General features: G+C 47.3%; 1 pseudogene across 1 annotated transcript; it reads right to left on the reverse strand.

Moving 5' to 3' along the window:
• Positions 1–1,861: 1,861 nt before the first annotated feature.
• On the reverse strand, positions 1,862–15,219 carry LOC144120855 (nose resistant to fluoxetine protein 6-like; annotated as a pseudogene). Its single transcript, XR_013312492.1, has 13 exons — positions 15,210–15,219; positions 13,538–13,682; positions 10,657–10,725; positions 8,922–9,031; positions 8,024–8,203; positions 7,444–7,540; positions 6,718–6,798; positions 5,481–5,649; positions 4,666–4,748; positions 3,970–4,096; positions 3,793–3,800; positions 2,826–3,257; positions 1,862–2,511 (listed from the first exon to the last, which is right to left on the reverse strand). The product of XR_013312492.1 is annotated as a nose resistant to fluoxetine protein 6-like (transcript).
• Between the last annotated feature and the right edge of the window lie 2,004 nt (positions 15,220–17,223).

A 17,223-nucleotide genomic window follows, 5' to 3' on the forward strand; every position in this document is an offset into this window, starting at 1 on the left:
TAAGGTTTATCGCTGGATCGTGTGATAGATGTTTTGCATGGGTGATGGTCATACCTATGCCCCTTTGAAACTAAATAAATCAGTTGGTAGTCGGCGCCCGTCTTGTAAATATCCCTTCTCATCTTCCACGCCATCTCGGCGCTTTTTCTAACAGTTCACGGAAAAAGCAGTTTTTTTTTTTTATCACAACGAATCTGCCGGGCACGACGTATTGCAAGAAGAATCCATAGATGGCACCAGTTACACTAGGAAGGAAGACCGCGGAAAACGCTACACGCCAGGCAGCCATGCTCACTTTTGTGAGCCGCCGAACTATTTAACGCAATCGTATCGTCACGGACGCTTCGCCCCGGTAGCCTTTTATGCAAAGAAGTAATTTATTACCGGTAAACGGTAACATAACGTTAACTGAATGCCCCCAAACGCTACCGTTTGAAAAAGAAATCGATTGGTTACAAATATACACAAAATGTAGTTAGTTACAAGGAATCGATTATGTAAAATCGAATATTGACGCATGTGAAATAGAATATCGAGTAAGGTAGACTTCTTCGAAGCATGTTATGTGTATACGACTGGGATTTGATTGGCTAATCAAACCGTGGCAGACGATGATTGGGAACCTCGCCATCCGCAAGTGCACTTGGTGTTTGTAAATTGCTTTCTGTGGAAAGGAAATGACGCAATATCTGTCGCACATCTCGGCGGACACCTGAACGGCGCCGTAAGGGAAGGGATATAGGAGGGACGGAGAGAAGAAAGGAAGAAAGAGGTGCGGTAGTGGAGGTCTCCGGAATAATTTAGACCACCTGGGCGTCTTTAACGTGCCCTGTCATCGCACAGAACACGGGCGCCTTTGCGTTTCGCCTCCATCGGAACGCGGCCGCCGCGGTCAGGTTTGAATCCGGGTGCTCTTTTATGTTTGTAAACTCGTCACTTGTGTATATATTGCTTGCATCTGACCTTAAGGGTGCCACAGTGAAACAACACGCCTCGCTGATACGAAGTTTCCACAGTTCAGGTCGCGACAAGCCGCTTAGACAAGCGCGCGAATTTTTGCCGTGATCCTTGTCCACCAACATGATGGCCATCTGGCATGCGTCAGTGGAAGCTGTCTATACGTTCCTACATAGAAAGCGACGGGGGGAAGGGGGGGGGGGGGGGCAGGTGGAGAACGCTTGAGCTACTGGAATACTGTTTCTTCGCGTGCATTAATTTTCCCAGCATGGCCGCTTGTATGAAAAATTGAATAAGTTTAGTCAGTGAATAAGGGGTCTATATACCTTTGAATGGGAAAGTGCCTATATACCATTGAATGGGAAATTCCTGAGCATTTCGGCTGTTGTGGGTCTTTTTCCTTGCCCGCGTTACTTCTCGTATAAACACTCGTAATTGAGTTCGAAATTGAGTTCTTTGGGATGTCGCCTCAGCTTCTACCACGAATCCGTGTAGGCAAAGAAACAGTGAGGGTGAAGTCATTTTCTGTTGTACTTCTTTTTTAATTTCCGAAAGAGTGCAACATGAAGAACTTTCGGTGCTGCTTAACGAACAAATTTTGTATTCGGAATGGAATTCACCACTGCTTCTTTTTCTCACTTAGGAACACAAGTGGCATAGAGGAGCTTTAGCCAGTTCAAATCCTTAGACCGTGCCCTGTAGAGCCATATTATTACGCGAGAAGAAAAACATGACAGTGTGCGTCATTTGAAGGAGTGGATCATTCCTCGATTTCGCACCGATATCAGGCTGCAATCTTCAAAGCACAATCGTCCTGTTATATGGAATCGGTGTAAAAAAAATGAAGATATTTAACACAGAAAACTCCGACATTATTTCAGTCAACTGTACTTTCTCATCTAATATTTCATGTCTTGTTTTGAACCTGATATTTTTTACAATTTCTTTATTCTGGTTTCGTGTCTCTGCATACGTGTCATCTTTTGTACGCTTTGTATTTATCTATGTATCTTTCATATCCCTCGCATCACCTTGTTTTTTTCCTCCGTTTAGATATGCCGTGTATGAACAGGTCAATAGGTTTCTGCATAAGTTCTATAAACACACCAACAACCGAAATGAAGGCAAAACGAACTATTTACACATTTGAGCACCTAGACAGACAACATGCCCTCAAAAATTCACTGTGATCACGGTGGCACCGGGTGCAGTGTCTTTTTCGCTAAATTCACTTTCACATGCGCTGTTGACGTAGCCGTTGAGGTTACGTCCGTTGATAGCGTTTTTCGTGACGTCAGGGAAGCCGTTCATGCACTCATGCATGGGCAGCGCCACGTCCCATGTTTTGCCGGCGGCGTCTCCGCTGGAGACTTGGATGGCTTTCAGTTCCTGATTTTCGTCCTTAATTTTGGAGTTGTCACTCATGATCGATTTCTTGGGTATGATTTTGGTTAATAATGCATTGTCCAGACAGGCCACGGGACACTCGATGAAGATGTAGACGATGGAACCCACTACATAAGACATGATGGCCTGGGACAGGTATGCTTGAGCCTGCAAGCATCAAAAATGGCTGAGGTTAGCAGCGTGTTTGGACACCGAGCTGCAGTTACTCTGCGTTTCCGCTGCCGCGCCAGCGACTAACAACGGGCTGTCCCACATTTGAACGCCGGATCAAGAGGCCACTTATCAAACACAAAGGCAGCACTGGTTAAAGATCCCTAACGTGTAATCAAGTTAGTAAAGAATCCTTTCATTGCAGTTTGGTCTGTGAAAGTTAGCCGATCTTTGTGGCGTTGGACGATATGCCTGTGCTTGTTTCGGGATTCAAGCGACGCATGCGAGTCAGACGCGTTTCATTCACGTACCTGCAGGAATGGCTGCTGACTGATGTTCTCTCGGCTGAGGATGGCGTTGCAGCCCATCAGGGTGACGTGCACGAGGTAGACGGAGAAGGAGAGCCTTCTCAGGGGTTACATATGGGCTAGGCGAGGAGGTTGTTGACGAAGCCGCCGTGGCCCGTCGCACACGCGTACATGACCCAGGATGTGCCCAAGCTCCAGGAGGCGCGGTGGAGGACCGCGTAGAAGGACGACTCCAGCCTCTCCGGCTGCCGGCCATCGAACCAGGTGCGCACTCCCAGCAGCGCGGCCAGGGATGCGGTGGCGGCCAGAGCCCATGCGGCGCCCTGGATGAGCCTTGACAGCTGGTTTTGCCGCACGGCAAGGCAACCGAAGGTCATGCCGACGAACAGGGAAGCCGCATGCGTGTACGCCTTGATGTAGATGTTGATGATACTCCTGCGCAGTTCACAGAGGTAGAAGGTATAATGGCATGCCCTCATCCTCTATAGAGACGATCTAGCAAACGTTAAAGGCCGCTAATGATAGGTACGCAGGTACACTGAAAGACGGAAATCAAGGGAGCGAGACTCTGTGAAGCTCCCGCTACTCCAGAATGTGAAATTAGGAAGAAAAAGAAGCCCCTCAACCCACATCTCGTGCTTTTCTTCTTTTAAGGGCATGATCGACACACGAATGCAACCAACGCGATCAGGTATACTCATTGCAGTCGGGGGCAAGTTCAGAATTTGTTTCACGTTGTAGACGTTTCCGTTCTAGCTATGCCGATCGTGCAGAGTTTATACCTTTTGTGAGCACCTGACGTTTTCATGCTACACCCCGTGCACGGCCTTCAGGGCCATGACGGTTTCAACAGCATTTCACGCCTGCTCCTTTGTACAAGCCCCAATCTGACGACGAAGCTTTCTGTTCATGCTTACGGGCAGACGCATATGAAGCTGTACGCATATCATTTGCCATGCATACACTGTACTCAAGGAGCTTGCATTGCTCCTCCTCTGTGTCGTCGTTACCATAGCCCCACCAGTATCATGCTCATTCTCGCTCCGCACCTTTTGTCGCAACTACTAAGAATCTTATAAACGCCCACTTTTTCAAAGACTTACGTCGTGTTCGCAAAACAAGCCTGCACGTGTACTGCCAGAATGACTTACTGGACGTCTGCAGTGAAGACAATGTTGAATTGTGTGTAGTTTTTGACGTAGACTTGGATGCCCGCCGTCAGGCAAGCGGCAGCTACGGAAGCTCCCGTAAGCCACAAAGCTACCTTAGGCCACCTGAAAAATGCACATGAAAGAAACGTTTCTTCACATTTCTCTTTCACTCATAACTGAACGTGCGCAGACAAACTCAGAGGAAAACGCCAAGGGATCAAAAAGAGAAGAGCTTAACTGAATGTAGTTGATGCGCCAGGCTTTATGGTTTTTCTTTTACGCCGGCTGGCAGCATAGACCGTCGGTAATGCCAATTTTTAGGGCATGTTGAAGGAACTGAGCGACAAAAAGGCTTTCACGCTGATACTACACAATAATGACATTCTTGCGTATGAATCAGCGGCTCCGTTTGCTTTACGCTTATGTAGACGATTATCCATTGCCTGTTACGACTAAACATGACAGCACACTTCACTTTCAAACAGATTATAAGCTTCGGAATACACCTCACATTGATTCAAAAGAAGATAGGTTGCTATTTGAAATAGATCAAAATAGCAACACGTCAGCTCTAATGCTTACACTAAGTCTCTTTGGCAAAGATGGAAAATGAGTCACTCGATGTAAATAGCAGTTTATCTCATGCAAGCAAAGTCTCCCATAGCAGTGACAACGCGAGAAATAATGTTCACCTGGGGAAGATGGCAACCATGACTATAGTGCTGTGAACTGCAATCTGGTATTCCATGGAGATGTACCAGTAGTGTGGCATACACTGCAATCCAGAGAATAAACCATGAGCAGCTCATAAAATACCTTCTGACAAGCGAGATACACAAAATACAAATGTTTCAGTTACACGTTGCAGTTAAGATTTACGGTTTATGGTTTATGAGGGTTTAACGTCCCAAAGTGGCTCAGGCTTTGAGAGACTTCGTAGTGAAGTACTCGGGAAATTTCGACCACCTGGGGTTCCTTAACGTGCGCTGACATCGCACAGTAACCAGGTCTCAAGAATTTCGCATCCATCGAAAGTGGACCGCCGCGGCCGGGATCGAACCGGACGCTTTCAGGTCAGCAGCCGAGTACCATAACCACTGAGCTACCGCGGCGGGCTGAAGTTAAGTTTTTGCATTGTTTAATGGGAGAAAAAAAAAATGTAATCGTTCGTCAACGAACGAACAACGTACACTTTTATTCTTGCTCTATAGGTAACGGCTTCAGGCGCATTAGACAGCAGAGTGATGTAAGTTTACATCGGTGCATCCTTATACGTGCCTGCACGTGTGGGGTCTTTGAATCTTAAGTTTATGGCAATAATAATAATGCGACAGCCCACACTGCCATACAAAGAGACTTAAATCCCGAACACAACAAAGCGCAGTACGGGGTCTGTCAGCGTGCCCGTTAAATGGCCACACACGTCACAGCCTCCCAATTATCGTTTCAAGTAGGAAAATCGAACTTCTGCACAAGCAGCTGAACGCGCTTCAACGCGAAGACTCACCAGGTCCTTGTAGTCGTCCATGTAGTTCTGGCTCATGGTGAATATCTTCCACCAGTTCTTGTCGCAGGGCTTCATCAAAAGCGGCCAGTAGTCGTGCAGCGGGGGTCCGTCCACGATGGCCGGTATGAGGTACACGAATCCCAGCAACGCAGCCATCGGCACCATCAGTCTGTGCAAATGCAGTGGATGCATGCGTTATAGCCTTCCCGAGCGCGCGTACAGGTGCGAGCAGCTATGGAGACAGCTTGGGCGTGACGTCATAGGCGCCGTGAAAGTGGACCATGCTTCCTCAGTACACGTTGGCGTAGTTGGCACTAAGAGGATTAGAAGAGCGCGCAGCCTTTCACCGTGGTCTGGATCCGCCAACATGGCAACTGCTGTGATGTCGGTGCAAGCTATCCAGAGGTTATCCCGAAACTCAGGAACGCCTCAAACGGAAACTGAGAAACAGACCAACTAAGAAAGAGTGTGGCTGCTACAGAATGACCCTTGGGCGATATGGATAAAGGCGGCGCAAGTGAAGTGTGCTTGTGTATAGGTCCTCTGTGCTGATTGCGCTAGTGGCATTTGCAGGATCAACAGTGTACTTCTCAGGAAACGAGTACCACGATGTCTACCGACAGAGTTATCAGCGCCAATAACCAGCTTTGAAACACGAACTACCTGTGGGTGTGTAACTACATACAGCAGTGCCGTTATTAGTTCGGAACATCAACGGCCATCGGCTGTTCACAGTCACCATTTCGTAAAAAAAATAACAAAGACGATTTCTGGCGTGAACTCGCGTGCGTTTGTTGCCTTTTTATCGCTCCTTTCTCTGTAAGCAGTGCTCACCGAAGCTTTCGATACGCATGAGGCTCGCTGCAACAGAAAGGAGGTAAATAGCTCTGTGTGTGTAGCCGGAAGAAACAATAAGTCGTCGTAGTTTTCTTGCAGCCCCGTCACTTGGACAATGCGCCGTCACTTGTACAATGAGCTTCGTGAAGATAAAGAAGTGAACATATTCCCTCTCATGGGATAAAAAACACAGGAAGGATATGAAGAGAGGTTAAGTACGCAGTCTTTTCTTCGCATTGATCTTCTGTCAAAAACTCTACTTATCTATACCCTTTCTTTTCGTTCAGTAAAATAAGTCACAAATCGAAGCTCGTAGTTCAAGCCGTGCAGTGTAAATCATTCTATTCTAAACTATGTATCGGCACAATACACGGCGGCATTCCTTCCCATTCCGGCTCACCTGATATAGCGTCTCACGAGCGGCATGATGTAGAGCAATACCGGCGAAACGTCCCTCCCCAGGAAGCCGGAAATGAATGCGCTGCAAAAGTTTGATTTTGGTGCAGATGAATCCTCTCTCGTTTATTCAAGCGGTGCTCATGAAGAAAACAGACTTAGGATAGAAGAGAAAAACATATGAGGGTCACTGTGGGAAGTCCGGTTAGCATTTAGATTGGGTATGATAATTTAAGTAAGGAGCTTATTTTTATATTAGTGCTGTTTTAGGTCAATTTAACCAATAAACTGGATATGTCATGGAAATGCAAGAGGAGAATAATGATACGGAGTTTTTCTTTCCCCAAAATTCAGTGGTTGAGTAGAGAATCACATTTTCAACTTTCGATTCCTGTGCTCTCTAATGATTCTCTTTTCCCGGTGATAGTTTTCAATCGGGAAATTCGAGTGGCAGGAGCAGAAGGGTATGTCTCCGCGCGGTCATTTTCACTGCCTGTTTTACAACAAGCGTGGAATTAACGATATAAACAAACTTTTTTCTCTCGCAGTCGTGCGCGATTCCTCTCTCATCAGCCAAACGCTGAGCCTGGAACCATTTGGGTAGAATTGCTACAGTGCTGGTCGAAGTGTTATCCGTCTACTGTCGCCATCAGTCCCAGTTCAAGCGCTGCTATAGCCCCCTCATCCGTTAAACCGTGATCCGCTAAAGCAACGACATTGCGATACTTACGTTATGGCGATAAATGTCTCCACAGCCATGAAGGAGTTCAAATGGACAGTAAGCAAGATGTCCTTTTGTACCCGACGCATGAGGCGAATCATGTTAGCTGAACGGAAGTGAAAAATCCTAAATATGCAACTATTTATTGTCATCTGAGTCACTGCTGAGGTCTGCTGACTGGACTACCCGCGCTTGATTTTGCATTAATTCTGGCATACTTCCGACCAAACTAAATCGTAGCTATCGTGTTAAGTTCATGCTGTGATATCGTTGTATGTGGTACATGAGTTTCGACGTCCCGAAGCTCCACGCGGGTTATGAGAAGCGCTATAATAAAGGACTCCGAATTAAATTCGACTGCTTGGGGGTCTTTTACATACGCGTTTAGCGCACAGCACTCGAGCGTACTTTGCATTTCGCCTTTGTCGAAATGAGACTGCGTTTCGGTTCCACGAGGCTGCACTCGTCAGCCAGACGCCACATCCACCGAGCCACCGCGGCAGGTTGCCTTCCAGCATTCTGGCGCCCCTTCCACTTTTTCTCCCGCTTAGGTTTCGCGCCAGCACCCTGGAGCGTCCTTGATACTCACAGCTGGCGTGAAGGTCTCGAAGCATGTGGCTGTGTCCCAGCACCACCCACGTGGCCAAGAAGACCCGCACGCCGTGGTTGAATCCGAGCTTGTTTGAGTAGTCTCCCCAGTTGGGCATCTCCATCAGCTTCTTGAAGGCCCTCCGCAGGGAGACAGACTGCACGGCTTCGTGCACGAAGCCTGCGAAATGGCGCCAGCGATGTTCACAGCTGCGACAGACAAAGCGATCGGACATCATCGCGTTGCCGAATCACAGAACGCGTCGTGAGGTTTGCTGGAAGCTGTTCGATTATTCTTGTCTCCCAACATTGTGAAAGCACTTTCCTTGAGGCTTAACGCTCTGATAGAGTCCCAGGCTGTTGTTTGTGGCCGGATACGATACAACCTTTTACACTAGCCCCGAAGGTTTCCTTTGTACGCTAGGATGCCTCTATTGTCCGCCTTACTCTGTTTTATTTTCTTTTTTGCCAGAATAATTGTGCTGTACGTACAACTGTGCTTTGTACATTGCAGCAATAATTCAAGTTGACGAATGTGCCTATGAGTACACAGGCGACTGCAGCCGACGCAGCGCTGGCTATCGGAATTATACAATACCTTTCGGGCGAGAAGGAGCGCCGCAGCACACAGACACTATGTGTGCGTGTGTGTGCATTGGTGCGCGCGTGCGTGGAGTTTGTAGATACTGCGCTCGCGACCGGAGAGCGAAGAAATGAACTTGACAAGACTTGTTACTTCGGCTTATTATGTATACATAGTTCCGCAGGAAGGAATGGCGCGCCAAAAACAGTTAACGTTGGAAGAAAAACACCCGCGCATGTTGTGTTCTTATTCCAAAGTCCAGTTTTTGTTGCGCCATTCGTTCGAGCGAATTCACGCGACCGAAAAACTTTCTTACCCGTGAAGGCGTTGTATTTCGACAACTTGTCTTCTGCCGCCACCACCGTCCTATAGATGTCGTATGCAGTTCCGAAGAGGATGAAAGCCGTCCACAGCACAAATATGCACCTGCAAAAAGTGCGTAAAAAAGAAGTGTCTTAGGTTGCGCCTAAGGGCAGTGCAACATTCGTAGAGCCCACAACCACTAAGAGGCGAGTTACTTACAAAAACTGGTTACACGACTCGCATTCGCACAAAAGCGAAACAGAAACGACAACAAAACAGGGTCTGAACATTTTGAGTCGACGAAAGTTTACGCAAGTGACAAGAGAGAATACGTATGGGCCCACAAAAGTTTCTGGAACGCCTAAAGCGCGCAAGTCTTGGATTACGTCGCTACGTACAGGCACAACCATTCATCGATGCATGTCTCGCAAGAAACTGCGGAGCACATTTCTTCAATTTGTGGCTATGCGCGTAGACTGGTCAGGAATTAAGCTTTGTTGTAATTTTCTTCTTCCGAACGCTCTTGTGGGCACCGGCACGTTTTGGCTGTAATTGCCGAGGTGTTGACCAGAAGACAAGCACACTGATATGAGAGGAATGTACTCGCATATTCACTAACTGCTGCTGCCTGCAGTACCAACCACACTTGGTTTAGTGGTCGAGACTTTTTAGAGTAGATCGCTCGTGGGCAGACTGCGAAACTGCCGTAATAGAAGCAATGCGCTCAATCACAGCGCAGTAAATGGGTCAAGAGTGAACTGAAAGCAATCGGTATTTGAGGGAGAGAAAGGAAATCCATACACATGGAATAATACACGTATCCACACATAGGAAAAGGAAGCACGATTGTGTTTGCCAAAAGAAGAAACATTTGCATAAATAAATAAACAAATAAATAAATAAATAAATAAATATATAAATAAATAAATAAATAAATAAATAAATAAATAAATAAATAATGCCTCCGGGGCCGACGAAACGGGGCTTGTGGCGGTGGAGCATAAAAGGCTGGGCTGCTACGGTAGGCGGCAAGGGTGGGAGAGTGACGTGTACTGGTGACTGCTTCAGCATAGGTGAGCGGTGCTGCCACAGGCAGAAGTGGGCGGCTGGACAGCAGAACTGCAGCGACCTGCTCCTGAATAGCACGGCGGATAGTGGGCGTGAGGGATGCCGCCTGGTGGAGAGTAGGGCAGGCGAGGTCGAGAATGTGATGTAGCAGAGAAAGCTGGCGAGCGACTTCTTCGCGGCCGAAGTCTTCGACGTGCTGCATGAACAGGCACTGTTCAGAAGACGATACATTATGGGCCAAGCCAGCAAGACCCTCCACCCGCGCGCCGGACTGGCGCGTAGAACCGCGTTGCTTTCGTAGTTGTCGTAGCATTGGCACACTTTGGATGACGGTAGCGACGGAGCTGGGGTTCTTCGCCAGGAGCATCTGAAAAACGTCATCGGCAATCCCTTTAATGATATGGTTGACTTTGTCAGTTTCGGTCGTGGACGGGTTGACATGCTTGCACAAGTCAACGATATCTTCAAGATAACTAGTGAATGCCACTGGCGGTAACTGAGCTAGAGTACAAAGACGTTGCTCGGCGCGAAGTTTCCGGACGGCGAGGCGGCCGAAAACGTCGACGAAGATCGTCTTAAAGGACGACCAGGTGGGAAGGTCGGCTTCATGGTTGCGAAACCATAGGTTGCCAACGTCCGTGGGGTAGAAGAGGACGTTGATCAGTTTAACGGAATCGTACCACAGATTGCAACTGCTGACACGCTCGTAGGAGGCCAGCCAATCGTTGACGTCCTGGTCGTTGGTGCCACTAAAGAGTGAAGGGTCACGCGAGCGCTGCAAGCCGGAACAGGGGATGGTGGTAAGTATGGGCTGCGATGGTTCGCTTGGACTTCCCGACGAGAAGCGTTCCGCTTTGAAGTTCCAGGATGAGGAGCGGGACGGGAACCGAGACACACCCACGAAGTGTAGAGGTGTTTATTAGAAGCGCCGGTTAGTGTGTGTTGGTCGAACAGCGACGCGATGTACACACTCACAGGCATAACTCGAAATCCCAGCTGCACTTCGTCTACATCTTCGCTGCGCTGCTTAAACTGCTGCCGGTCGGTCCCATTACAATGTAGATAAATAAATAAATAAATAAATAAATAAATAAATAAATAAAAAAATAAATAAATAAATAAATAAATAAACGAATAAATGGGCGTCTGAAGGCTTGCACATTCCTCATTTTTTACCCAATCAGGGTTTGGCGTTGGTCCAGCTTGACTGGCCGATCAATATAAGACCTCGCAGCCTTGATATTAACCTTGAGATCACCCACTACTGCATGGAAGAAATGGAGACGCGGGTGTCCGATATGCAAACACGAGAACATTGAAGCCGATATTCATCACTTACTGTGGGAGTGCCCAGCTCCCAAGCCTACAAGGATCCGGCACCTCAATGTAGCGGGTCTTTCACCAAGCAACCCTGCTTCATACACAGCCTGGACGTAGGGACCGTACCATCGTTCGCCACTGGACTTCATCAAATAAGCTAGCCTTTTTCCATACATTTAATTACGGATTCATATTTAGTCACACGTTCACCCATAATTGATACCCTGTGGCAAAAAATTACGTTTTAGAAAAATGGAAATGCCAGTTGTAAGAGTTCGTGGTATGAGAAGCTGTACCTCGGTTAGAACATGGGAATACTGTAAGGTCAGCTGACTTGTGGTACTGACTTGTGACTGACTTGTGACTTGTGGCACTCCGTCAACTGTTGTTCACACGCTGACAGAGATCCGTTCCGAACACTTATGGTCAGAAAAGACGATGCCAAGACAGGGTTTCTTTTTATTCATTTTAATAACAAAAGTCTCCCAGCGTGCGCTGGGAATTATAGATAAAGTCTACAAATAGTCTGCACTGTTTTTAGCTTTTCTCGGGTTCTCTTTGCCAAAGGTGCATTATGATATACACTGTCAACAAGCAGCTGTTCACGACAGGCACCTGCTTACTTAACTGGACGGAACCTGGCCCTGTTCGCTGCTGCGTGACCTATTAACTCTGCTGTAGTGATTAAAAATCGACTGTAGAAATTAGTCAACAGGGGATTAGAATAAGTGTTCTAATTGATGTGAATTAATTGGTCATTTCTGCAAGTCGATCACTGGTCCTAGTAAAGTTTCAAAAAAAAAAGAAAGGTGTGCGAGTGTATTTTCGCTAGTCCAAACTCAGAGTTCCGTTTTTAGGTACAGAAATCTTAGCGAGGCGTAGATGTATACGACACCTGTCACGACATGGGAACAATAAATGCGCCATTATGACGAAGAATAGAGCTTAGTAATTTCAACTGTTTTTGTTTTTTTTCTTACCGCCTATTCCGTACGTATTATCATGGCGATTATCACGGTACGTATTATCACGGTGGAGGCGAGGATGCAGTTCTCTTCAAATACGTCACGTATTTACGTGGATGGCGAGGTTCTTCTGAAGAGCGATGTGCAGCCACTTCAGCAGGGACACACTTCTCAATTAACTTTTTAATTAGCGCAGTCTGGTCGTTACGGCCAACGGCGAGGTCGCAGCTGCTGTGAAAATGATGTGAAATTGGTTTTTGAAATGATGAAAACGTCTTTCTCAAAAACCATGTAGCGCGAGGAAATCTGGTGATGTTTTGCCCGAAATCGTAATCGTAGCCCATGATGAGTGCTGGAAGTTCGGTGCAGAAGCATTTTACTCTGGTGACGTGATGCAATTCGTAAGGTGCCCGATTCGAGCCGCCTCCGCTATTGTACCGCGGCATGCATTTTGTCATTCACTTAACAATAATAATAATAATTGGTTTTGGGGGAAAGGAAATTGCGCAGTATCAGTCTCATATATCGTTGGACACTTGAACCGCGCCGTATGGGAAGGGATAAGGGAGGGAGTGAAAGAAGAAAGGAAGAAATAGGTGCCGTAGTGGAGGGCTCCGGAATAATTTCGACCACCTGGGGATCTTTAACGTGCACCGACATCGCACAGCACACGGGCTCCTTGGCGTTTTTCCTCCATAAAAACGCAGCCGCCGCGGTCGTGTTCGAACCCGGGAACTCCGGCTCAGTAGTCGAGCGCCCTAACCACTGAGCCACCGCGGCGGGTCATCATCATCATCATTCACTTCGTCGCTTACAAAAACGACGGCAGCGAAGTAGGGAAAATAGAAGAAGGATAGTGGATATAGTTGAAAGAAGGAGAGCATCGAAAGGTGGCTCGTCCGCCACAGACACTGTGTGCCAAAGACAACAGTCCGTCCGGTAATCTGTTAGCCTCATATACCAAGAAATTCTGGACAAGCGCAATTTTCCAATAGGAAGTTAACTTCTCGGTTACAAACACTTATGCCCCGACGTTTTCTCATATCATAAATTGCTCCATGACAATCAATACACCCACAGAACACTACTTCGGACGCTCGTACTTTTCTGCTATTTGTTGTCAAAGGCGTCCCTTATTGGATTTCAATGGCCATCACTACTCGGCGCCAGCGCAGGACAAACTTTAAAAGCAAGATTTTGCTACGGCTCAGGACGTTTCACCATTCCCGCCAATATGTTCATAACAGTATCTTATAGTACTCCACAGTTGCCTCACAAATCAAAGTGTTGTCCAAGAAAGCTCGACTTGGGGTGGCCGTTGAAGTCTATGTCCTCCAAGAAGGCCAGAAAATCCAAGAAGGCCTTGGTAGAAGGAATATAATGTACGTCGCGGTATCTGTTGGAGGCCCAGGCGTCGGAACCTGCATGCAATTCGTCGTGGAACGAAGTTGAGGCACTGACAAATATTTGCTCCGCATCTCCTCAGGGGCGCCACAACGTGGGCAATCGCCGGCCAGGGAGAGGAGGTCATGTCGGCAAAGACGCGAGCCAGTCCAGCAGCATACCAATCGTAGCCACACGTGTTCAGGCAAGCGAGGCACCTTCCTGCAGCCGGACAGGGAGGCGTTGTAGACGCCGGGATCGCGAGAAGTTCAGCGGCAGCTGGTGCTCGATAACGGGTCTCCCCAAGTCTGACGGTACCACATCGGGCTCCGTGCTTCGCTTTCTTCAGTGCGCCTGCAACCTCGTTTGAAATATTTGGAAAATTATTCAACACAAGACGAGAAGCAACTATTCGCGGTCGGCCTAGCTGACCAGAGGCCATTTTAAGTAGGTTGTCCAAAAAGTAATGACCCTCATTTTCAATGCGGAAGCCTTACTTGCCCCATTAAACAAAAATCTATGTGCGTGTCCGCGCGCGCGCGCGTTTGTGTGTGTGTGTGCGTGTGTGCGTGCGTGCGTGCGTGCGTGTGTGTTGTGCGTGCGTGCGTGCGTGCGTGCGTGCGTGCGTGTGTGCGTGCGTGCGTGCGTGCGTGCGTGCGTGCGTGCGTGTGTGCGTGCGCGCGTGTGTGTGTGTGTGTGTGTGTGTGTGTGTGTGTGTGTGTGTGTGTGTGTGTGTGTGTGTGTGTGTGTGTGTGTGTGTGTGTGTGTGTGTGTGTGTGTGTGTGTGTGTGTGTGTGCGTGCGTGCGTGCGTGCGTGTGTGCGCGTGGGGGGGGGGAAGGGGCGGGCGGGCACTCGATGGTACTCATAAAAGAAGGCGTCTAAATGAAACCTCGGGCCGTATTCTCGATATTCGCCTAACCGCCCAGAGTGGGGCGTACCCTAGACGCGCACATAGGGGCGGTGCCAAGGTACGTTAACGCAGAATGGGATGACAAAATTGGAAAAGAAAAGAAAAAGCATCACAACGATACATACTGTCGTCAGCTACTAGGCGCTAAGTTCAAAAAACACCGATGCCCTAAAGCGTGCCTGAAGCCGAGCATTTGCGGCGCGTAGGTGCGCACGCGTCCCGTATTACAGCCACTGAGCGAAACAGTGCAATGCGTTGTGGTCTCAGCGTATCAGTGCATACATATGCGTTGGCCAGCAAAGGAATATATGGCTCTGGCGTTGGTTCTTAACGCGGCGCGAATAGTCGCAAGATTAGTGAAGGCGGTTTAGCGGTAACTGCGTGAAGCGATGTTCTTCACGACTCTCCCGCTGCTATACCCACAAGAAGCGACGAAACTTGGCGGCAGAGCATGAAAAACACTATAAGTGAGAATTATTTGGCGGTCCCTGACTGCCGCTTCGTTGGCACATGCGGCGTTAAGCGGGAACTCATCGCGCGCCCATACAATGAAGGCAAAACAAAATGATATAGTGGAAATTTACCGCTTCATAACTTATTTTCGTCGCATGAAAAAAGAGATAAAGAAAACAACTTGAATTAAAAATTTTGTACCTTGGTCCATTCACGGCTAGGAACATAGGTGGAAGAGCTCTACGAAGCACGCAATCGCGCCAGAATTAAAATGGACTGTGCAGAGGGAAGCAGTGAATGCGACAGCGGCACCGCGCTGCGGCGCAGTTCCACTGGAAGCTCTGCTCAGTTTTATGCAGAATCACCGCGCGTTGGCCCGCGCGCCCGATGATAGTATATCGGCCAAGGAAAGGCGGGCGCTACGCGTGCGGCTGGCAAAGGATTTTAATTGGAGGCACATGGGAGAGTGTTGTGTTGTGTTCGGTTTTATGGCACATAGGCAGCTAAAGCCATCTTGCGCCAAGCTCAAGGTTGTCTGTAGAGTGTTTAGGAATATGAAAAATCGTCGATGGTGTCGATGGCCTAAAAATATTGAACTGCCTTGTAATAACAGCGAAGAAGAAATCTGGAAATAGCTAATGGTAAAAGCCGCAAAGAAGGTCTGGTAACCTCAGCAGCTATCCTTGGCTGAGCAAGGATCCTGAGGTTCCCAACCAATGAAATAAAAAGCCTCAGCCTTCTTCGCAGGAATGAGAAAGTGGCTGATGTGTATCCTGCACTATAGCAAACCAGTGGTTAAAGGTTTATAGTTTTTCAAGTAGCCCTGCTTCTTTTAGAAAGCTAAAAATGGAATGTATGTTAAGAATAGCATTATAACTTAAGATCAGTGCTGGATGAAAAAGATTGCATTCATTATAATATTGAGTAAAATACTTTTTTCTTAGTGTTTCCAGTTGCAGACATGAAAATAAAATGTGATTAATCGTAAGATCATCTCCGCATTCGCAAATAGGTTTTTCTTGTTTTGTTAGCAGGAAGTTGTGTGTAAGGTGCGTGTGAACTATCCGGAGACGGCATAAAATCACTTCATTTAAAACGTTCCTGGTGCACGCAATATATAAATTCACCTAAAACTGGCTTTACCAAGTGTAGTTTATTAATCACTTCGCCGTTCCATTCCGACTGCCATTTGTCTTTTAATTAACGCTGTACTAAGTTTATGCAATCCTTAAAAGGTATATTTACTTTTTTATTTTCTTCCCACGAGCTTTAGCAGTGAAGAAATCTGCCCTCTCGTTGCCTCTTATTCCGACATGACTGGGAACCCAGCCGAATTTTATGTTTTGTCCTCGAGTTGTGGCTGTTACTATCTTGTATATGATGTCACCAAGAATCGGAGTGACTACATTTCTAGAGTTCAAAGCTGTAAGTATACTGAGGGAGTCTGTGTAAATAATACTGTTGGTAAGGTTCTCGTTTTGTATTTTTTCTACGGCCGCACAGACTGCGTAACATTCTGCAGTGAAGATGGATGAGCACTGTGGAAGTCGTACTGTTTTCTCCGACTTCCCTCGGACCACTGCGCTCCCTACGTAAGCGTGTGTTTTTGAACCATCTGTATAAAACTGCGTAAAATTGCTGTATTTTTCTTCGAGTGAAAGCAATTCTTGTACTATATGTTGTTGCGGAGTTTGTTTTTTATGGAACTGCGTACGAGTGAGATCACAGATTGCAGGAAAATTGCACAATGCAGGCAGTGGATCTCGTCTCCGAGCAATGTCAGGTAATGCATCCAGTACGCCGAGGTTTTGGCACATCTCTTCAAAACGCAGGAGCAGTGGCCTGATAGCGAGCGGTTTGTTGTTAAACAATGTTCTAGATGGGCACTTTGTGACTATTGGGGAACATAGGTGTTTGGGCAGTGAACGAAATTTTTAAATGTATGAGCATGTGAGCATGGTTATTCTATCTGTAAGCGACGGTTCGTTGATTTCTACATATAGGCTATTTATGGGTGACGTTCTGTAAGCACTAGAGGAAAGACGCAAACCTAAATTATGTATTGGATCTAGTCGTTTCAGGTAGGAAGGTAATATACATCCATAGTTCAAGGTGGAGCGTACCACTCAGCGATAAATTTGTAAAAGACATGTCCTGTCAGCACCCCAACGTTTACGTGACAGTATTTTGAGTATATTTAGGGATCCGGAGGCTT

The sequence above is a fragment of the Amblyomma americanum genome, chromosome 1, assembly GCF_052857255.1.
Source record: "Amblyomma americanum isolate KBUSLIRL-KWMA chromosome 1, ASM5285725v1, whole genome shotgun sequence".
NCBI classification, from domain to species: Eukaryota; Metazoa; Arthropoda; class Arachnida; order Ixodida; family Ixodidae; genus Amblyomma; species Amblyomma americanum.